The following is a 24,622-nucleotide window of genomic DNA, read 5'->3' on the forward strand; positions in this document are numbered from 1 at the left end:
AGTAATACTTGGTCTCTAATAATTATTTCCCGAACAGCATATATAGCTTGAATTATATACTTTTTAATGATAAACTCTTGATAAAAAGTGTGGGTTATAATAATTAGGGCAAAGCGTTACGAGCTTAGTAATACTTGGTCTCTAAGAATTATTTTCCTAACAGCATACACTTTGAAAAGGTACTCAGGGATAAGGTTGAAAAGAATTTGATATCAACGTTAAGAACTACCTGTGTCGTGGTGTTGGTGTCCTATTCTTGTCTCGTACGATTACAAGCCTCTCATAGCAGCCAATTCTGCTTTTTCTTTCTCTCCCTAGCTTTTAATAAAGCACCGTTATTGATGGTTTCAAATTTCCTCCAATGGAAGATATCATTGTATTGAAGTCAAGAAATGGTGGAGTAGAAAGTTACATCCCCTTCGCACGTTCTGGTAATAAAAGAGAAAAGGCCCGAATCGCCGACTGCATCTCGCGTCCCTATTCGAGCTCTTGCGAAAACTACTGTGGCACTTACAAACTCTGGGACGCATCCTACGGAAATAATCTCCTTGACAAAGATTGAGGAAAGAGGAAAATGACTACTTGATCCTTATCCAAACCATTCGCATAAAAATGACTTAACCGAAAAGATGCATAAATTTTAAATATCCGCTTTAAAAAGTTATAATTCCAAGCCAGAAAAAGAGGTAGGTTAAAAATGAAAAGAGCCAGATAATTGAAGCAGTTTATATATATATGTCTTTATATTCCTCTCAAAATATCCAAATAACGGTTCGCGTAGGAAAAATAGTCCGTTTTTCGCAAACATCGCCGCCAAGAGTTGAGACATTGACAACCTTTAGTCAGACTGAAGACATTCCGACACATGCGCAATAATGTTAACGTTCGGGAACTTTCAGACATGTTAATTTCTGATCGCCATCTTGGAATAATATGACTGCCACACCTTCCCGACAAAAGTGAGAGATACCGAGCGAAAGAAAGAAAAAAATAAATGGAATCACGTACATGAGCACATTAATGGTTTATCTAGGGGAAAAACATGCATAGAAAGGGCAGACAAGATTATAGAAAGGCCGTTTTTCAGAAAGCCTGAATTTAGGGCGCAAAACGGGGGAGAGAGCGCACGCCATGTGTGCGACGACAAGTCACGAGAGCAAAAACCCGCCATGCCATAAGGGCGTTGTTGCCCTGCGTCATGTCTACTGTCTTGTGTGCGTGAGCGCCATTTTCCTTTTCAACAAAGCTATGGCACACTGTCTGGCTCACACCCTAACCGACCCATGCACTATGCTTTATGGCGGGCGCCCAGAATGTTCCAACAGAAATTCACATTGCCTTCCAAAATCCCTGAACTTTGTCCCAATATAATCACGAGGAGGGAAAGAGGGAGGGGGAGATGTAAGGAAAAAATACAGCACATAATGTCAGACTAAACTCATTCATGTCACATATTCTGCTCACCTATGGGCCGGCTTTCGACGTATAAGGCGACCGAGCAAAAGAAATTTCCCAGACAGGACACAGTGTATAGGTAGGTCCATAGGTAAACGACACAATTCAGCATAGCCTGTAGTAGTCTCCATATAACATTGTATCCGACATGGCTGTGTGCTCGTTGGCCAGCATGCTTTCCTTGCAAGAGATTGTGAGAGAAAAGGGCTACCCCGCACTGCCACTCCGGCATGCTACACATGTGGCTCACACGGATAGAAAAGAAAAGGAGTCTGAATGAACAGTAAACTTAGAACATTCACAGAGAATTCATGTTACCTGACTTGCGATCGTCTCGACGGCAGCACGCGCCTTCCACCCCCAAAATGGGCGCCAATTTCCACGCCGGGCAAGAGGCAGAAACAACCGAGTTCCTTTCCCCCGACTGTGTGTACTGGAGCACTCATTGGGGAGAGACACGTAGAGAGGTTGAATAGAGAGAGAAAGAACGAAAGAATGAGGGGGGAAAAAGAGACTCGGCTAGATTGAGCAGCGAATGCTCTGAATGCTAATAGTTGACCTCAGGTCAGCAGACGTCTAACTCAAATCCGGGGGTCCACACTCCTAGACTGCGGGCCGGGTAGCTGCGAAGCAGCAATAACCTGGTAGAGCTGCGACCTGAATTTGAACATTACACCAACCAGAGGGGCATTTTAAGGTCCCTTCTCAGAGAAGGCTATCCTTCGAACCTGTCTTGTCCAGGCTGGTATAGCAAGATTATATTCAATCCCCTCTCTCTCGCTTTCTGTCATTCTTGTTCCTCTATCCCACAACACACACGCACTCAGCATATGTACAAGCAAGCTCTCAAACGAGGTGCAGCTACTAGCTTCTCACATACTCTACATACATGTACTATATACGCACAGTTTCAACACTCTGGAAATGCGACCGGGGACTTACAGTACGAGCGGAAAGGAGTACATATTGAACGTGTCTGGCTGGCTGTGTGCAAAAGTGCACTTGGATTTCAAATACAATCTATCTCACTCTCTACCTCTCTCTCTATTTCTCTGCCTCTCACACACACACACACACAAACACGCGCCACACACACCTAGTCAAATAATAGTCTAGCCAATCGTCTTTATTCGCTGCCTAGGCGAGACAATACGTATTTACAGTTCAATTCAGCCAGGTTCGATGTTCAAGCCGCACTCTGGGCACAGCCCAACCTCGGCCAAATGCACAGAAAACCATCCAGACACCTTTAGAATGGCAATAAACTCTTTACAATCCAACGAAATAGGCAATGCATTGACAGAATCTGAAAAAAAATATACATATAATAAATATGATGGATTGGTGAAGCTCAATAGAAATAAAATCAATAAAAGGCCTATCAATGCCATTACAGGAGGGATGTTTGTACAAGTTCAACAGAATAAAAACAAGCTGATGTCATAAAGGATAATAGTAGATGTAATCAACAAACTAGATGCACTAACTAAATTGAGTGTGTCATGCCTGAATATGTCATTGACGAGAGTTTATTAGCATCAGACTTGAGACTGAAGAGCGAGACTATTTTCCACTTGAACTAGGCAGTCTGGGCTGAGGGACTGTGCACATTGCAGTGAATGTATGCACATTGATTCAGGGATAAGGAGGCCTCCAATGCATTAAGCATTCTAGCCTTTCAACAATGCACCATAGTAGTCTCTATTCTCAGGCTTGTTACACCAGACACCCTGCATCTATCAATAAAATGCTCTGCATAATTTATACACTAGCTTCAATACAGGGACGCACACTGGACAACTCGGGTTAAGAGTGGTTGGAAGGCAAGACTAGTCTACCTATTTGCAAAGGAGTATCTTACAGCGCTTGTCTACAAATCCAGACTCGTGTGATTGGTTCATTCTGGGCTAGGCTAGACATGTACACGTAAATGTACATGTACATACAACATGCACAGAAAACATACATACATAAAAGAACAAAAACAAACAAAAATATTTTACAACAGAAATGTCTTGGCGAAATTGGATTAATGGACGTTAATAATACCATTGAAATAAATTGCTGCAGGCCTAAGACGTTGTGTGTTGTCATCATAAAAAATTATTTTTCCCTCTTTTTCATAAATGAATTATTTACTATCTACATGTAATATAAATCTGAACGTGTAAAATCCTAATGAATGAATCGACAATTAATGAAAACTTATCGGTGAAAATGCAGACATTGATGGAGAGAATTTTCACGAGTCTCTGCAATAATAAAATAAAATGAAACATCGCTAATAAAGACAGGATTAAAAAGAATCATAACAGTCCAAGGACTCATCAACGCCCCTTCCCAATACCCTTGGAAATTTTTGTGTGCTTTTTAATTTTTTCCCCCATTTGTACTGTAATTATTATTAAATAGCAAAGGACCCTTTACCTATGTAAATATTGATATCTCAGGCCCATAATGTTCATTGCCTTAATAACACATCACAGGGCTCAACACTATCTTTTATTTTTTTCTACTGGTCTAACCTGCTCATGTCAGACCAGTTAGATACCGGTACCCATTTTCCCCCCAATTTTTCACTGGTCTGGACCTAAAACATACTGGTCCCTGAAAAAAAAGACTTAGTTTGTTTTGTTGTCTTTTATTGCTTTATTGCCCCCCCACAAAAAAAAAAAACATACAAATAAACAGTGCACACACAAATCATAATATGAAAGCCACAAATTTTAGAGACATCTTTTAAAGCTTGTGTATAGTTTTGGTAAATCCACCAAAATGCACCTATCACTATTCCAATTCATTGCTAGCTAATATGAATGGATATGCCCTATAACAGTTATGATGTGGAGGATATGAAATGAAAATGTGTTTTACAGGATAAATTTTGCGATTTTACATGGAAATTTAACTTGATCGGGTCACCCGATCAAATTAAAATATCTGTGTGTTTTTGTCTTTCAATTAAATCCTATTCCAAATCATGAAATGGGCTGAAACTTTCAAGATATGTTCTTTGTCTGTAACTTTTGGATATCTAATCACTAAATTTATAAGATAAGTGCTTGAATGCCCATTTTTTTATTTAAAACAAGCATCGCCGAGAGAGGGCGCTATATATCCAAGATTTGAATATTTGAAATTTTCTCAGAGAAGTGCAGTTGGAAAAATATCTAACGGTCTCTACTCTTCAGTAAGACTGTCATATTATACAGATATTGACTAATGGGGTGTGTAATATAAACATTCTTTGGACCGCCGGATTTATATTTTCCCGAGGGGTTATATTTTCCCGAAGCGCGCAGCGCTGAGGGAAAATATGATCACGAGGGAAAATATTAATCTTTAAGGCGGTCCAAAGAATTTTTTTTTACACATCCCATCAGTCAATATCTGTTATATTAGATAGCCTTTAATGATGTAGATAAAAATGTCCTAACGATGCTTGCAGCCTGTTGTTTACGATAGTCACAGTGATTGATGGAACTGGTATAGATCTAGATGTAACTTTAGTCTACTACTACTCTAATGCAGTGAACGGCCCTTTTCTAATCAAATCAAGTTTGTTTTAGGCCTAGCCCTAGATCTAAGTTAGAGTCCAGTTCAGATACTTTAGTCTCACATATTTCATTTCCGTTTAGTTGGTAACATCTAATCCACAAGAGGGCGCCATACACGTAGAAAAATATATTCACGGACCGGTTGGTCAATATATTCATCGAAGGTGGACCGGCTGGGAAAATACACGGATTTCGATCATATCACGTGACGCGCAATTGACCAATCGCGCTTGGCTATCTAATATTCGGAGATGATATTCGATTATCAATCACATTATTGACCCTTTACCAAAGCTATACACAGGCTTTAAAACGCCAGAGCCACTTTCATCATTTGCAAAATACAAGAATATATTACTCGTGTCAGTTTGATATATTTTATACTGATCATGGCAGACCAGTATCTGGCTATTTCTGAAAGGTTACTGGTTCAACAGGAATTTTTACTGGTCTGGGACTGTCGGACCAGTGCCAGTGTTGCTCGCTGCATATTATATTATTTGCTTCCATACTCTACAGATTTAGTTATTATAAATGCATGTGAACTGAATCCTACAAATGAAAAAAAAAACATTTTCAATGTTCATTTCATAAAATAAGCTGCAATAAAAAAAATCCACTATTACTTGAGCACATCCATAAGGCGATTAACTGCTTTTAATCATCTCTTATATCACATTTTTTAACTTAAGAATGTAAAATCGTTCTTAATTATTCAAGGATCATTGTCGAAATACTTCACATCTAAAATGGGGCTTTACTTTTCACATAAATACACTGTTGTTAATATGTAGATTAGTTTCAAACAGGAAATACAAATATAGGAAACAAAATGGTTTTAATACAAGCTTTCAAATAAATAGCAGCTGAAGAAAAAGTTAGGTCTGAGGCCCTAGACTAGGGAAGGCCAGACATAATTCCAGGGTATTATGTTTGACCTTTCCACAGCCTTGCCCTGGTTTTGACACTGACCATCCACTCCACTGGACTGGTCAGTCAGTCTTATTTTCCAGACTCATTGGTCATCCAGCTCTGACCGTAATCAAAAGGCTGTACAGCTTGTCTATATTTGGGAGTCCTCTTGGGAGGCAGGAGCTATATGAGATGGGAAGGGTTTTGCAAATTGACCAATGGTCACTTATTGGTCATTTATCCTCTTGTCTGCTTAAAAAACTTTATTTCTAACCTTCTAAATCAGTGTCTTTTGCTCTGAAATGCGGAGGGAGTGACTTGGACAATGAGGAATTAATTGTTCTTTATTTCAGTTGGTGTAAAGTGACCATTTGAAACAGTGAACTGGTCAGTTTGTCATTTTGCCCTGGCCTATTTTAAAGTCGTATTGTTTTCATTTTCTATATTAATGAAAATTCTATGTTCATCTGTGTTCTATTTCTTGGGTGACATGTAGATTTCATATTGTAGAATGGTTATTTTGTCATTTTGCTATTTTGTTTATTTCCTATGACTTGTGTTTTCTTCAGGTGTTTTACATTTTACATCTAGACTTGAGTTCATTTGCATTTCTTTTAAATACTGCCCTTGCAGTCTGAACTTGGGTTATTTGAGTTTAATGATATTCAGTTGTCATTCATTCATTCCACTCTGAATGCCTTTCCTGTTTCTCTTTTGTCATCTTCATTCCTTCTCTATTCTCTTTTCAGGTGTTCCACTCACTCCATCCCTCATCTGACTCCTTAGTTTCTACTTCCATTATTACATAATCACCAGACATCTTTGTCATCTCATCTCATTCCTTATTGGTTTATCTTATGAATTGGGTTCTTACATTTTAGTTCGATCCTTCCATTTTCTTTAGTTTGATTGGTTGTTATTTCTAATTTAAATATTTATGTAAATTATAGAATGATTTGATTTTAGCTGAGGCAAAGCAGCCCAGATATTAAACAGTGCACTACCAGACTTCATCGGTTTAAGTTCTCTTCATTTGCGTCTTAGTTTCACTATTTCCTCTTTCAGTTTGATAATTGAGTTTGCTGACTTACAACTTTATTTTCAACTCCCAACATATAATTTCTCAAACTTACAATATATATAGTGAAAAAATCAGAAAAAAATTAGTTTCCATAAAGAATGCTGAATGCATAAGCTTTGTAACTAATGCTAAACTCTGCAAGTAACAGGTTCATAAATATCTTCCAAAGCTGTCCCATTTATTGGAACTTGTTTTGATTTTCACTATATTATTAACAATTCAAACATTGGGGGCTTGAATAATTGCATTTTCTGTGAAGTTCAGCCAAATATGAGTTCATCCTGAATTCCTTTTTTTTCCATATTATTCCCAAGTATAGGGACAGTGATTTTCCGCGATCGCGGAAAACGGACGGAATTCACGGAAAAGGCCTTTTGAAACGGAAAGTGGCATTTCAAACGGAAAATCACGGAAAACGTATTTTCCCTCAAAATACACAGAATAGCAACAGAAATTACTCCAAAATAACAACAAAATGAGAATATTAAATGGCCACAAAACCCCAGAAAACATGATCTCACTTCGCTACAATCATGTCAATTCACACATCGTGATTGCTCTCGACATCAGCACACTCGATAATACCCCGCGATCGTACCCGGCCGGCCGGGTTGAGCTTCACATCGCTTCAGATCGCTCAACTGCACGGTCGTGTGTTGCTGCCCTCTACGTTTGAAGATGTAACAGCACGATATCGTGGTCTTAAAATCCAAGATGGCGGATTGGCGAAAGTCGTTGACTGATGATAACGATGTCCAAAAAACCCCAAAATTATCGATGAAATTTAATTTCACCGTAAAATAATGCTAATTATGTGAAAGGTGAGGATGTATGCATGCTAAATCAGTTTGAAAAATCATTAAATACACCAGCATAGATCCGATTAGAACGGATTCTATTGTGTTGTTGGTACAGTAGCAGATACAAATTTTGGCCAGTGCGAGTGTATGCGCTTTGATTTTGCTATTAAATGTGTAAACGGAATTGTCACTTTTCCGTGTGTACAACGTCTATGGGGAAACGGAATTTCCGTTTTCTGACGTGCTGAAACGGAATTTGAGATTTTCTGAAACGGAAAAGGCCATTTTTTGAAACGGAAAATCACTGTCCCTACAAGTATAATGGAAAGTTTGGGACAACATTCAAGAAAGATGATTTGGGTGGACCCCCACCTCATCCCCACTCAATTCTTCGAAATCTAAATCGCATTCTCTTTCTCTCTTCCTCTGTGCATATCTCTCCCCCCCCCCTGTCCCTAAAATCTCTACAACTGCCTTTTCTCTTTCCTGCCCTCTCCCTGTCTGTAGGTGGTTTCAGACCGCCTCGAAGTTCGTCAGTTCCATGTATTCTCTGATCGGGAAATTTACCCCGATCAGAAAATACCAGGTATTTTGGCAATGTGAAAGCAAACTACGCGTAATTTCCCCGAAAGAAAATACCCACTAAATGTAGTAGGTACTTGGCAAAATTACGAGAACTTCCGCAGGGATTTTCCCAAGTTCGCAGGTATTTTGGCAATGTGAAAGCAATTTACGGGAACTTTAAACCCAGCGTGTCGTTGGGCACGGGAGCCGTGGGTGGCTGCTGGGCTAGTGATTTTGAATCTCGCGCCTTGCCTGCTAATCAGACCATACTGCGCATGTTTGTAACTTCAGTAACCTATCCCGAAAGGTATGTTTCGGGGCGGTGTGAATGCAGGAATAATTAATGGGTGTTTTTTAGCTGAAAAAAAGTTCTCGTAATTTGACGGGGATTCTTATGATCAAGGCGGTTTGAAACCACCTATTGTCCCCCCTCCCCAGTTCATCCTCCACTTCCCCAAGATCTCTTTGACCAAGATTTTCATGTAAGGTCACAGAACATGGCCGAAAGCCAATGCAGGGGTGCTTTCCTATGTCCCCTTCAATTATCTACCAAGAGAGACACATGACAAGTATATCACTGCTGAGCCATTCTGATTGGATGTAACACTGTTCGAGTAGGTGACAGGATCTGTCCAACTCCTATCGCTTTCCCATCTAAGTCAATTAGGCGGCACCAATCATAAGGCAGGCAATATTGATCTCTCAGCCACAGTGATCTTTCGGCCGCCAAATTTATACCTTGGCCAGCCTAGAGATCTTTAGGGCTGGCCATAACCATCTTCCAGTTGGCCATAATCATCTTTAGGCTACATGTGGCTGAAAGTCATCTTTGTGCCAGTTAAAATCATTGAACCGTCCCAAAATGATCTTGAGGCCAGTCATGAGGATCGTAAGGATGACCGTCGTGATCTTTAGGCGGAACCGTAGTAGGGACACCGACGGTGATTTTCTGCGATCGTGGAAACGGACTGAATTCACGGAAAGGGCCTTTTGAAACGGAAAGTGGCATTTCACACGGAAAATCACGGAAAAACATATTTTTCCTCAAATCCAAAATCTCAACAAAATATGAATCTTAAATGGCCACGAAACCCTAGAAAACACAATCTCACTTCGCTACAATCATGACAATTCACACATCGTGACTGCACTCGACTTCATCACACTAGATCGTACCCCTTGCCCGTACCCGGCCACGCCGCCAGGCTGGGCTTATCGAAAACATTCACATGCACACAGCCTTTGAACAACACGGTCGTGTGTTGCTGCCCTCTACATTCAAAGATAAAACAGCACGTTATAGAGGTCTAGAAATCCAAAATGGCCGATAAGCGAAAATCGTTGACTGATGAAAACGATGTCCTAAAAATCCAAAATTATTGATGAAATTTCATTTAACCGTAAAATAATGCTAATATTGTGAAAAGTGAGGATGTATTCATGTTAAAAGTGTTTGTCAAAATATTTTGTGTACCTGCATATATCTGATTAGAACGGATTCTGTTGCGTTGTTGGTACAGAGGCAGATACAAATTTTGACCAGCGCGAGTGTTGTGATGTTGCTATTCAATGGGTGAACGGAATTGTCAGTTTTTGCCGCTACACAAAGTCTATGGGGAAACGGAATTTCCGTTTTCTGAAATGCTGAAACGGAATTTAGGATTTTATGAAACGGAAAAGACAATTTTTTAAACAGAAAATCACTGTCCCTACCGTAGTAGTATTCACCCCAGTTAGCTAAAAAAAAAAAGATCTTCAGGTCAACTATGATCTTTCAGCCAGCCATTAAATCTTTAGGCAAACCATAATGACCTCTAGGCTGACAGGCCAGCAACAATGACCTCTAATATTATGCTTTTCACACTGCACTTCTTTTCCTTAACCCTGAGAAATTGGTGGGATAAGGGGGAGGGGGTCTTAGCCCCACCGATTTCCCGGGGTTAAGCTTAGCCCACTTCGTTTTCAGACTACGTTTTAGCAAAGTGGGCTAGCACGGTAAATAGTAAGTTACTAGTATGCTTTTCAAATTGCATTTCCTTAGCCTCATGCTATCCTTAACCCCGACTATCCTTAACCCCATACTATCTTTTTTTGGATTCACACTGTCTTTATTAACCCCATACTATTAATAGCAGGGGTTAACGCCTTAACCCCAGACTATCCCACAGCTCATGAATATTGATGATTTTACCATACAGAGCATGATTAACATGCAATTACGACTTCTGTGATTGGCTATTGCTTAGCCCCACTTTTCCTTAGCCCAGTTCCGTTTCACACTGCATCTCTTAGCCGGCTAACCCTGCTTTTTTGCTGGGCCAGATAGTACCATACTATTTACCGTGCTAGCCAACTTTGCCAGAACATAGTGTGAAAATGAAGTGGGCTAAGCTTAACCCCGGAAATTGGTGGGGCTAAGACACTAGCTAAGACCCCCTCCCCCCTTTAGCCCTACCAATTTCCTGGAGTTAAGGGAAAAAAGTGCAGTGTGAAAAGCATATATCTGGCCCTGCAAAAAAAGCAGGGTTAGCCGGCTTATTGTGGGTGTAGTGCAGGACAATGTGGGTAAATTTCTTGCTGAAGGAAAACCTGCCACGGCTTGGAATCGAACCAACGTCCTCCAGGTTGAAAGACAACAGTCTTAACCACTAGACCAAGACGCCCCCACATATTTCGGGGCAAAATCCAGCAAGCCCCCATGTAATTTTTCCCTGGGAAGTTAGGCCCTATGCTCCTTGTATATACTCGATATCAATGAAACAAACCCAAAACCCAAAGCAGGCCTGAAACAAAGCGCTGCATACATTGTACATGTACATGTATGTGGCAACAAAGTGAACTTTTCTCACAATATATAAAAATATTAAATTGCCATGAGAAAAAAATTCAAGTCATTTTGTTAGTATCACTTCCTTTTTATGTGTAAGAATACTTTCTAAACTACCACCAATTTGAGACATTCACATTGGTCTTTTGAAACTACCGTATTCATGATAACCATTCAAAAAATAAACAATGTAAATTGTTTTTTCTAATCTAACAAGGAAATTGTAAAAAGCATTACAGTACACCATAAGTCAATAGAAGAATGATATCATTTTCATAAAAATAATATTCCTGTTAATCAGTGACACAGACTTTCAGATATTTTCAAGCATCATGATGAAATTTTTCCTTAATCTAGAACTGTTACCCAATAACCTGGAAGGAGAATGAAACATTTAGGACAAGATAGCTTGTGTGAAAACAGAAAAATCAAAGAAACAGATCAACGAAAGTTTGAGAAGAATCAGACAAATAATGAGAAAATTATAAGCAATTGAATATTGCGATCACTCATGCTATGGAGATCCTCACATTGTCAATGCGACAAAGATGTGTGATGTCACTTGTGAACAACTCTCCCTATTAGCATTACATTAGTACATATTACGCTTAAATTGCCTCTTTTTTCACATCTATCAGTAGGTCATGTATTCTTTCTATAGAAGAGCATGTAATACAGATTTTTAAAGAATACATCACGGATAAAGAGTTTGTATCACCATAAGAAAACGCAAAAAGAGACATTTGGGGGGTATTCTATAGTCCATCAAAGGTAAAGTTGTTCACATGTGACATCACACATCCTTGTCACATTGCCAATGTGAGGATCTCCATAGCATTAGTGATTGCAATATTCAAACTCATAACTTTCTAATTGTTTGTCAGATTTTTCTCAAACTTTTGTTGATCTGTTCTTTAATTTTTCTGTTTAGACAAAATCCTACTTATTCCTAAGGTTTCATTCCCCTTTAAAATGATTGCATGCATGTGTGCAATGGGGGGGGGGCAACCTTTTCTTTTCATCAAAATGTCTTTAAACCCTTTTTACACAGGCTAAAATTTCCTTAACCCCATACTATAGGTGGGGCTAAATTGCCATTTAGCCCCACCTATAGTACGGGGTTAAGCTTAGCCCACTTTCTTTTTACACAGCATTTTTGCAAAGTGGGCTAACCCCACCTTTAGTACGGGATTATTTGGCCCTGCAAAAAAGCAGGGTTATCCCAGCAATTGCGGTGCTAAGAGCGATAGTACGGGGTTAAGATCGCTAGTGTAAAATGAAAGTGGGCTAAGCTTAACCCCGTACTATAGGTGGGGCTAAATGGCAATTTAGCCCCACCTATAGTACGGGTTAAGGAAATTTTAGCGTGTGTAAAATGTGTACGAGTGAAGTACTTGTACTACATGTAAATGTTCGACAAAAACCACTAGTCCGGGGTTAGCGAGTTTCGTGTGTGAAAAGCAAGCATTTCTTATCCGGGGTTAGCAATAACAATTTGGCATGTGTGAAAAGGAAAAAAATAGTACGGGGTTAAGGATAGTACGGGGTTAGCGATAGTCCGGGGCTAAGAAAATCCTGTGTAAAAAGGGAATTACACACTTACATGTACATAAAAAGTTATGGTCCCCCTGATAAATTTGTTCTTTCCATGTCAAACCCACAGATTTTTGGTTAAAGAAGTGATCATTTCCTTAATCATGCAGATTTCAGAACACTTCCTGAAATTTAGGCCCAAAATGTTGCAGAGAAACCCTGAGCTCCTCCGACAGCATTTTTCATAAGCATGTGCTTTATACATCCAACTATTGTTAACGTAATAGGATAGACACCTGCAACTGGCAGCGTGTTGATGAAAGCCTTTTGTTTTTCGTCTGCCCTTGTACTTTATATCTGTTCATGATAATTAATTGCCCATTCATCATCACTTGGCTCCGGTGATAATATTAAAAGAGGAAGACAATGATGAGAACACAAACTTGTCTACCGTCTGTTGCCAATTTAGGGATCTTAAATAGCCCTGACAATGTGCAGCGGGACAGGATAAAAATAAAACAATTACTGCTAACCCGACGTTACGATTTTTTGGAGTACTTGTCGGGTCATGTGATTCAACACTTAAAATGATATTATCAATGCCAAAAAGGCCCTGGAATCGTCTGAAAATATTTCAATATGGTAAGTTCTTCCTCTTCATTTAAAGGACAAGTCCACCCTAACAAAAACTTGATTTGAATAAAAAGGGAAAAATTCAACAAGCGTAACACTGAAAATTTCATCGAAATCGGATGTAAAATAATAAAGTTATGACATTCTAAAGTTTCGCTTCATTTCCCAAAAAAGTTATATGCACATCTCGATCGGTATGCAAATGAGGGAACTGATGACATCACTCACTCACAATTTCTTTTGTATTTTATTATATGAAATATATTGATTTTCTCGTCATTGTCATGTGAAATGAAGCTTCATTCCTCCCTGAACACGTGGGATTTCATTATTTCAATATTTTGTACTTCAGGCAAGGAGGTCCTAATCATCAAATTCGTAAAAATTGAAATATTGTATAATTTAAACAATAAAAAAACAAAAGAAATAGTGAGTGACATCATCGACTCTCTCATTTGGATGTAACTGGCTTGTTCATAAAACTATTTTGGTGAAAATAAGCGAAACTTTGAAAATGTCACAACTTTCTTATTTTACATCCGATTTCGATGAAATTTTCAGCATTGTGCTTATCTGATTTTTCTCTATTGATTCAAATCAACATTTTTCTGAGGTGGACTTGACCTTTAAGCACAGATCTACATTTCATTTTGACAAGGTGGCTTTTCTAATGTGTATTTGAAGTACTGTCTATGAATTATAATTATCAATGTTCATACATGTTGTTCATCTGTTAATGTCAGTTACATTATCAAATGTAAATATAAATGATTTTTTAAAATATTTTTCTGCTTGAAATAAACACAATTTTTCATTAAAACACTTGTAAAATGTTTATAAACAAAAAAGACAAACAAATAGTTTAACAAAACAGTGCCGACACTCACAAACACCATGGTAAAACACTGTACAAGAAAACAAAGAGGAAATCAAATAGACAACATGTATACAGCACAGTGTAAACACATTCGAATAGTCATGCATGACATGTAATTTGTACTACTGATGATAAAATATTACTTTCGGTTTAACACTTAACTTTAACCATTCAATATTCTGGTCTACATATTGTGCGGATGCATGGGGCCAGGGATGGGGGTGACTGAGAATTAATGACCAAGATTTTGTTCATTTCTATCTAATAAATTTTGCTCATTTCTATCTAATAAATAAAAATATGAGATGGAAATATGGAAAAGTGGAAGGAAAATTTTTTGTGTGTGTTAAGAGACGGCAAGCCCTCAGAGGTAGCTACAGCTACACACCTTGATGAAAAGCAAGTGAACATCACCATAAGATGTCAATTGGCATGGATATGTGTTCATCTGCCTATTCAACACAGTGGCCCATACATGTACATGAAACCACATGGTGTATCGATACATTCATTGCACTATGCTATACCAATAAATCACATCTCTCACAATATAACCATGAAACAGAACATCAACTGATTTTCCATCTATCTCTGCAGTCGACCCCTCTGCGGTTCGCACAGCTACACATTCAATATCGCCCATTCGGATTGAGGAAAAACAAAATGGCGGCCATAAGGCACTCTGAGTAGCCTGGCGGCAAAAGGTTTGCGGGCAAGAGTCATGTGGGGGGAAACAGGCCCCGAGACCATGGGTTCGTTCGCTCTCAGGCAACGTGGCTGGGTTTAATACATACCTATGATGAATATAAGAGGTGGATGCCCTTTACAACACAACACAACCAGTGAGTATTTCAAACGATCGTAAAGTCAGAATTTATTTGCAGCACATTGAAGGGGTGAACAATGGTTTAGCAATCCAGCATCACATCACCTCCCCAAGCTTTCAAATTCTTCTCACACATTGGCCCCATTCATGTGCCATGCCATGCGTCTTCTTTCTGTTTTTTTACACTGACTTACCTCAAAGCGAACTTTGACCCTTCACGTCCTCGTAGTAAATGGGAGCGGGGCTAGTCATGTGACCCGTTTGAGAGGCCCAGGGTTACCCTAAATGTACAGCTCATACAGGCTGCTTGCTGTCGTCTAGATTCTCTTCTTCGTGTGTTCCACGGCACATGGTGTGATTGTGACTGTTCTGAAAGTCGGCGTGCGATGGCATTGACAAGTTCGTTTCCTTGACCGACGCCTCGGTCCCGAGCACCGGCGACCTCTAAAAAAACTCCTTGTCGCTTTCCCATCGTCCTCCATTCAGCCTCCCTCTGATAAAAGCACCCCTCAGACGTTTTTTACGAGGAAATGCAGACGCATTAGTTCCCAGACACATTGTCAAAAGCCAGACCGCCATTCCAACCACACATGATCATCCCAAAGCATTCTGGGATTGTTATGTATTCATGAGATGGCAGGCGACGAGCGCACTGATTTTACGAGGTGTAGTCTGCGATTCGGTTCAGCTTCTCCATGGAAGTTTTCGAACGATTTCTGTGCGTGTCTTCGGTTGCGTTTTAAGGGCGGTCCTTGACTCTTTGACGAACAAGCTTCCACGTCAACACCTGTAAATATGGCGAGAAAGAAAAGATACATAAATTAGCTGAATGCCGCATCAGTACGACAAAAACAAATTACAATCGATTAATAATCAGCAAAATACATTTTTCACGTTTGCGGGGAAAAATTTTGCTTACCATATTTGATTAGCATTTTCATATAAAGAGAAAAGCATTCTACTATTAACTTCTGTACAGTATGCGCATTCCTGCAGGTAAGTGAAAATCCCCAACACAAGTAAGTCTCTAAGAACAGTCTCGAGAAATGTTAAGCAAATTGCTATGTGCTTCCAAAGAATTTGTTTTTATTTTGGAATTTCAAAAACGGTGTTTCCTTTCCAATCTCTCCTGACCTGCGTTGAACTGAACAAGGACCAACCCCACCCCCATCACTTAACATACCACACCACTCTCAATTATCAAGAATATCCCTTTTTCCCCAAAAATTATTCTAAAAATCCAATATCAAACAACAATCGGGAAAGAGAAAGAGCTCTTGCACTTATTTCTCTATATAAGAAGTTCCCTTGTCAATTACATGTACATGTACCCCCTTCACTTCAAAGGGCATCCATCTAAAAAAAAAAAAAAATTCTGGCAAAAATGGAATGTACATGTATGCACTTAATAACTTTAATTTTCAACGCAGCTTACAATGCATATTTCCCATGAAGTGAAGCGGGAAGGAGAATTGTGGAGAACAAAAGATTCTCAAATTTTTCTATTCTTGCATAAATCAATGGTTAACAAAAAAGTTACAAAATAACAATAGGGCCCGATCAGTACAAAATATTCTATATGTAGTTCAAACATACATGCAGCCATTACAGATGTTTTTCTTCATGTTTGTATAACTTCCCTTTAATTAATATTCAGTATCATGCATCCATGTACATGTAAAAGATAAAAATTACAAAGGACGAAATGCTAACCATGTAAAGTAAACAAAAGCACCACGAAGTCCCAATTCACTACAATGATAAAGCTTTCATGTTGCAGATTTAGGCCGCAAGTTCTGAAAAGCAGCACCATGAAATTTAAACTTTTGCTTGCCATATACTCACACTGCCCAACAAAACAAGGGGGTATGGTTAAATTCAACAGTAAAGATGAGCATTATATGTATTATGACAAGTGGTAGATAAAATGCTTGTGGGACTCTTTAAAAATTTGTGTATATAATCCAAAATAATAATATACAATTACTGTAAAACACTACGGAACAAAAATTGATCTACAAGTATGTGAATTCAAACCTGTCAACCTACATTTATGCCATCAAAGGGAAGCACAAAAGGTCGCCACTAGGGACAGATAGCCTTTATATACAGGTTCTTTTAACATATTCCTTTTAAATGGGAGACTTTTGATAGTGACAAGACACATGCTTCAACGTTTGCTCCAGTCTCAATATTTGTTTGTTTCATTTATCACCATGCATTGAAAGAAATATATTGACAGAATGTTACATTGGTAATAATAATACACAGTAGGAACTATTACAGCATAAACAAAAAAAATGTTTGAAGTGCAGAGTCCTTTAAATAACATCGTGCGTAAGTTACTCGTTGAAGTAAAACATGGCTCGAAATAAGCATTCATAAAACCAGAACAAAATATCTCAGAGGGCACAGGGTTACTTTAATAGAGGGAGGAGTGTCATAAGAGTTTTTGGTTCAGAATAATGAAAAGATGATTAGGGTTTATTTACTTTTGAAGGTTAGGCATGCAAGTTTTCAATCAGAGCAATTGTCGCCGGAGCATATGTCATGGAACCATTTTGATGGCCACTAAAGAGAGGTGTTCACTATAGACAGATGGCTGATTTTTGTATAGAGTGAAGCTAAACGCATCAATATTGTAGTGCCTTAAGGCCTACTTTTTCAATTCCTTGGCCTTGGCCTCGAGGCTTTGGGCCTGACTACAAACACTGGAATGCTCACACATGCCCAGGCTACAGTAATAAGCTAGAGCTAGTTTCTTTCATAGCGCCACCTTGTGACAATGGAGTGTATGCTTGTTCACAAGGAGGACATACATGATATAGCAGACTCCTGTGAAGAAATACCGCACCATAATCATTGAAAATCTTGCTCCATGCTACATGTTTGTGATCTACTGTGTGCATGTAACTTCCATAGTTTCATTTCATGGCTTTGAAGTTTGAAAGTCAAAACTTCAAATTTAAATGTGGAGCGCTTAAAGTGATTGGTTAACATTGGTTTGACTTTCAAAAAATCTGAGCTAGAAGGTTACACTTGTCACCTGTGTCTGTGATATGTTACAAAAATGAAGCCCAGAAAAAATTGCGTTCGAAAATCATTATTTAGTGCTTCAAAAATTGAAATATAACGTGACCGGAAACACCATCTATATTTCATCCCATACACTTATGTGTACTATTAAGGTGTCTATAAGACGCCTATTTACAAAATCGAGGTTTGCCTTGTAGTTTTAGCTTTTCATTCTCAATAATGGTTGTTTTCAGGGTTTATTAGTTCTAATACATGCACTTGTACACATGTTTCATCTTGGTTTGAGAATTTTTTAAATCGGCTGCTCACAAAGTTAAAGAATACCTTTAATGTGAAAGTGGAGCATTGTTCCGACACTTGATTCTGTGAAACAGAGGTTCGTAAAGAATGTAAAGATTAAGAATCTTAATCGTAATTTTTCCTTTTTCCAGGTCACCCAACATAATGTAGGCCTATATATTTACTGCTACCAACTTTCCTTTTGAAAAAACAAAAATATTAACAATGACATGACATATAACTGATTTGATGACTTGGTTTGTGATTAAAAAAAATGAATAAAATGAATTCAATATTTGAAAAGCAGGCGCCCCACCAACTTTTGTTGTAGGCCTAAATGTTGTATGTGTAAAGTAATTTTAACTCTCATTCTGAGAGCTACAACAAATCAATCATGATGGACATACCGATTATCTTCTACATACATGTAGGTATCCTTCTAAAGTCTAATTCGTACCAGCGAAATAGATGGTCATGCCCCTCCCCCCCCCCTCCATAAAATCTTGAACCTGCTTTAATTGTTCTCAACTGGAGTGGAAAGAGCATCCTTAATTTGAAATGGCTCAAGTGTCAAGAAATCGTCTGGACATGGTTGTGGATATGAGGGACTAAGGGGTAAAATTGTCTGGTCATAAGTGATTGCAGGCTGAGTAGCTACAAAGAAGCGAGGCCCATATTTGGGGTTGCCATTTTTTTTTTTAAAAAAGGTTGCCATAAATCTGCAATGTAAAAGAGATCCCTACTGGATATATGAAGAATTATTTTTTCCATTTTTTCATTTTTTCACAGCATTTAGGATTTCATATTTTTGCTGATATTAATGATATTAATTGTGCTTTGACAAGCTTGCGTCATGTGCATCTATCGCTACAGAGATCTCCTCTAGTTGATTGAAAGAAATATATTTAAAGCCTCCATATAGTATGTACTACTACATTGTACATGTATTTCTTCAAAAAAATGAAATATTCATAGGCCCTTTCATGTATATTTTATTCACATAAAATGTGAAAGTAACACAATTTTTCTTTATTTTTTATGCTTAATATAACTCAATTATTTTTGTTTAATCTTTCAACATTGAATATGACTGCTATATTCACTTCAGATATGTGAAATGTGATCATACATGTAGTTTTCCTTTGCTCTTTAGATGCTATCACACGGCCTAACAGCTGAGATGTTTGGAACAAACAATTGGCCATACTGTACCTCTAAACCACTTGTTCACTGCAACCATCCTGCCTGTGGGGAATCTACAGGTAGGACTATGGTATGCCGATGCTGTACATAGCACACACTTTGAAAAATCATTAAAATATCACTTTTGTCACCAAAATTACTCATTTCCATACAGTTGCAATTTTTTTTTTCATTAGTAACTTGGGAATAATTTTTGTATTCACCAGAGCGCTAAAAAACTTGAATTTTGGGCATATTTTTGTGTACGCCCTCTTTTGGTGGAAAGTTATTTGGCAATAAATTTTTCATTTTTCAATCTCTAATTTTAATTAAGAAAACTAAAATTCAAAGAATTAGATTTGCATAAGTGCCAAGTTATATGAATAGCTGTAATGAAAACTGACATTGTAAGAAAATCAAGCATTTGTCCCATATAAAAAGAGAAATTAAGCCAAACATTGCCACCATTATTTTGCCACACATGGGGATATAACTGAGAACAAGGTTATATCATAACCTTGTTCATTGAATGAGTGCTCTAAACTTGATTTTTCATGCACAGTGCATGTGACTGCTAGTGAAAGGAAGCATTATTTTGGAAATTCCAGAGTCTAATGACAGGTTTTAACCTGTTGGAGACTTGTGATTTTGCTGCATGTACATAACACATTTCCACATTTGCTGTGGGCCGAGTCTCAAAGGGTTAAAGTGAATAAAAAATGATTTCATAAAGTATTTTAAAGCAAGGTACATGCATCTTTTGTCTCGTAGTATTAGTAATTTGTTGTAATTGTTCTTATTGTTTATATTCATCATGAAATCAATAGAGCAATTATAAGAAAAGGGTCAACTGCACCATATCATACAAGATGAATGTATAGACAGACTTAACTCTTTGAGATAAATTTAAAAAAATCAGATGATAAGTAACCACATTTGATAAATTCAAAATAATTCAGATGAAAAGTAACCACATTTGATAAATTCAAAAAAATTCAGATGAAAAGTAACCAAATTTGATAAATTCAAAAAAATTCAGATGAAAAGTAACCACATTAGATAAATTCAAAAAAATTCAGATGAAAAGTAACCACATTTGATAAATTTAAAAAAATCAGATGAAAAGTAACCACATTTGATAAATTCAAAAAAATTCAGATGAAAAGTAACCACATTTGATAAATTCAAAAAAATTCAGATGAAGAGTAACCACATTAGATAAATTCAAAAAAATTCAGATGAAAAGTAACCACATTTAACTACATAGGTGTATTATTGCTTGGAATATTGAAAGACCACACTTGCTTTAAAAGGGGAAGTTCACCCTGAAGAAAAGTTTGTTGTAAAAATAGCATAAAAAATAATAAGAAATATTGGTGAAGATTTAAGGAAAATCTGTTAAGGATTAAGTTATTAGAAATTCAAGTTTTGGATTTGTGACATCATGAATGAGAAGCTGCCCCATATGTTATTGTAATATAAAATGCATGAATTTCATATTGTTAATGGTTACTGATGACTTATTTTTGTTTGACATTCATGAACAGGTCAGAAGTGATTTGTCTATTGATAAACAAAAGGTACAGTAAAAACCATATTCAATTTTCTGAGAATATGACATTTCATTCATTTTTTAGCAATTCAAAGTATGTAGGAATACTGCTCGCATATGACGTCACAAATCAAATAATCAAAATTCTAATAACTATGTAATTCTTTGATTGATTTTATCTCAAACCTTCAGAAATATTTCTTATTATTTTTCTGCTATTTTTAAAATTAATTTTTTTGTCAGGGTAAATTTCCCCTTTAATTTCTCAGCAATTGACACACTTTCTTCCAGAATCATTTGGCACACACACTTTTTTCCAAACATCATTTCATTTGGTTATCACTTCAATTCTGTTCAACCCATTTTTCGCTTAAAGTGATTGGTTAACATTGGTTTGACTTTTAAAAACTCTGAGCTAGAAGGTCACACTTGTCTCCTGTGTCTGTGATGTGTTCCAAAAATGAAGCCCATAAAAAATTGCTTTCAAAAATGATTATTTATTGCTTCAAAAATTGAAATATAAAGTGACCGGAAACACCATCTTAATTTCATCCCATACACTTATGTGTACTATTTAGGTGTCTATAAGAGGCCTATTTACAAAATCGGGGTTTGCCTTGTAGTTTTAGCTTTTCATTCTCAATAATGGTTGTTTTCAGTGTTTATTAGTTCTAATACATGCACTTGTACACATGTTTAATCTTGGTTTGAGAATTTTTTAAATCGGCTGCTCACAAAGTTAAACAATACCTTTAAAAATTATGAGTTATTTATAGCCAAGGCCACTACAGGCCATGGCTGTGGAAGTCATATCAACTGGACTCAATGTCTATAATAATAGATTAACTGTGCCCCACCCCCCCCCCCCCCCCCCTCAATTTAAAACCTATCAGATGTATAATATTCAACATGACCGAATCACTTTCAAACAGTTTCTTCAATAATCCACGCACATTATGGGACCTCTACTTTTATCTTTGACAAAACGTGAGAGAAGAGACAATAAGATCCAGACACAATAAAAGCAATGTTTTGGAACGGAGACTGATAGAGTGATACTATCAAAAGTATGTTGAAAGTTTACAAATGACTGGTGATCCTTTCTTGTGGGATGTGATACAGACCTGCCAAACTTCTACAAAAAAAGTATTCTTAGAAGGAAAAAAATATATTTTTTGACAAAAAAATAGTATTTATAAAAATTTGTCTCAACGGTACAATCACAAACCTGCTGTAGTGAGATCAGTGAAATAACATGTGAAATGACTCTACTTGAAAAGTTGATAATTCACCCTTTTAAACATGTGCTTGTAGGAAAGAATTTACTTGCTCTTTAATACTGGCCCGACAGTGATTTTTCGTGAAAAATAAATGAATAAAGCAATAACACTGGTAATAACTCCAACATGGCAATAGAATTAAAGTTTTAAAGAGCTAAATGAAAGTAGTTGCAGTAAAACACTGATTTTGTGAGAAAGTCTGTAAAACCAAGGTTAAGTATTACTACATCATCGTGGATCTAGATCTGGTACAGTGACATAAACTGAACTTTGTGAAATCGTAAAATCTAAGCTGAAAAATGATCACACTGAAGATCACCAACACAGATAGGCACACGTGGGACAGTATATTATTATTGCTGGAATAAAGACCCAACGGAAGTGCCCGAATTCGCGCTTATTTCTCAGCAAATTACACAATTTCTGCAAACCAGAATCCTTTGGCACATATTTTTTATTCTTACAGACACTTGGGTGGTCATTATATTGGATTCTGTAAAAAGTCATTTTGAGATCGTTACTACAACTGGCATTTATCTTTCACTAAAAAAGACTAAGATTTCACCGATGAGCAATGGTGAATATCATTTCACACAAGAAAGGAACACCAGTCGTCCATAAGGGAAATGGCCCCTGGGTTTCAAATCCATCACATTCTTTTATTGCAATGTCTGACTGGCATGTCCAAGTCTTTCAGATCATTAAATTTCGAAAAGTGAACATGAAACTTGTAAAGGTCTATTGTGGAATACCCAAACAGTCATTCTGCTTTCTAGAAAGAAAATAAACCTGCTTTTGCTAAAAAAGCACAACTTCTTACAATTTTGAATTATTCACAATCAAGTATCCCTTTCTAAGACTTACAGGATCTTGACAAGAGATGGCGCCAAACAGGATTTGAGAAGTCTGACAGAATCAGACATGTTTGGTAGTTCCAACGACTTGTGAGTTGACAATTAACAGAAATATATGTGTGGGTCTGACATCATAACAAATATAACTGTGAGCATTCCATGAAGCAAATAGACTGATTTTCACAGACTAATTTTATAGATGTAAGCCAATGTGAACTACTTAAGGATTTCCATAACTTCTAACAATTGTCGGTGAAAATCATTACAAATTTCAAGAAATGCTTGTTTAGGGGGTTCTTCTCATTTTCACCTCCAACTTTGCAGATGTACTTTTCCTTCCCAACGTTACGTGTATGGAGGGCTACTTGAAGATCTGGGTTCCCTGTGATAATATTAATCAACTTATTTGGGAAACTGTTTAAAAGTAATAATTCCTAATTGATTCATATGATGAGGCAGGTAGGCTTTCAATTAAGAAAAAGAAATAACAGTTTAATTGGCACATTTTATTGTGAATATTAGACAAAGATTTGAAACTGCCTTTTATTAATGAGGGGACAGCCAATCACATTAAATCACTGAGCTTTATTGAAGTATTTTTTTTTGTTCTTTTACAGTATACTGTGTTCTAGCATTCTGTTCATTCAAGCAATTTTACTCCAAAGAGTGTATGTCCATGAGCTTCAGTCTGTCTGTTTTAATGCTATTTTCTCATAATGGAACATAATTATAACATTGCTGTATCCGTGTTTTCAAAAAGAAATGAACAAATCAGATCAAATAATCATTACAATATGGATCATCAGAAGGTGGAAAATTCAGACTCCCAAAGTTTGATGAAACTGTCTGGATGATAAAATACAAAGAAATGAAATAATCCTCCAGCAATAACAGTTTGGCTCCTAGACGGGAAGGAATATCGTTCCCTAATAAAGACTTGATGTGTTTAAAATTTCTCTAAATATGACAAGTTTTGATACACATCCAGTCGCAGTGTCCGATGATTTCCCCTCTTTCCTATCTTGAATATACCCTGCACAAATAAATACCACATACCATGCCATGGTATTGACTTACAGAGGAATGTAGTATAGAAAAAGTGCAGCACTAAACTCAATATAAGCAGAGGACAAAGAAATGAAAGCTTCCATTCGAGTCAGTACAAAAAATACCATCAAAAGAAAAGCTGGATATTCCTCTTGTTAGTGCTGACTTCCTTGAACTTGTAATTATATCAGAAAAAGATAACAATCTGTGACCCAACTTTTGAATAAAAACATAATTAAAAAAAAATTTGAGTGGATCTAGATTAGCTTCAAGTTCAGGCTCTTTTATTTTGGTTATCTCATAATTCATAAAAGCTTTCCCATTCTT

General features: G+C 37.2%; 1 long non-coding RNA gene across 1 annotated transcript in view; it reads right to left on the bottom strand.

Moving 5' to 3' along the window:
- Window positions 1–15,389, bottom strand: part of LOC121419811 — a 33,758-nt gene extending 18,369 nt beyond the window's left edge. Inside the window, exon 1 of the long non-coding RNA XR_005970629.1 lies at window positions 15,260–15,389. This is a non-coding gene — a long non-coding RNA (uncharacterized LOC121419811). The remainder of the gene's footprint in view (window positions 1–15,259) is intronic.
- Between the last annotated feature and the right edge of the window lie 9,233 nt (window positions 15,390–24,622).

Source organism: Lytechinus variegatus, chromosome 8 (genome assembly GCF_018143015.1).
Source record: "Lytechinus variegatus isolate NC3 chromosome 8, Lvar_3.0, whole genome shotgun sequence".
Classification (NCBI taxonomy): domain Eukaryota; kingdom Metazoa; phylum Echinodermata; class Echinoidea; order Temnopleuroida; family Toxopneustidae; genus Lytechinus; species Lytechinus variegatus.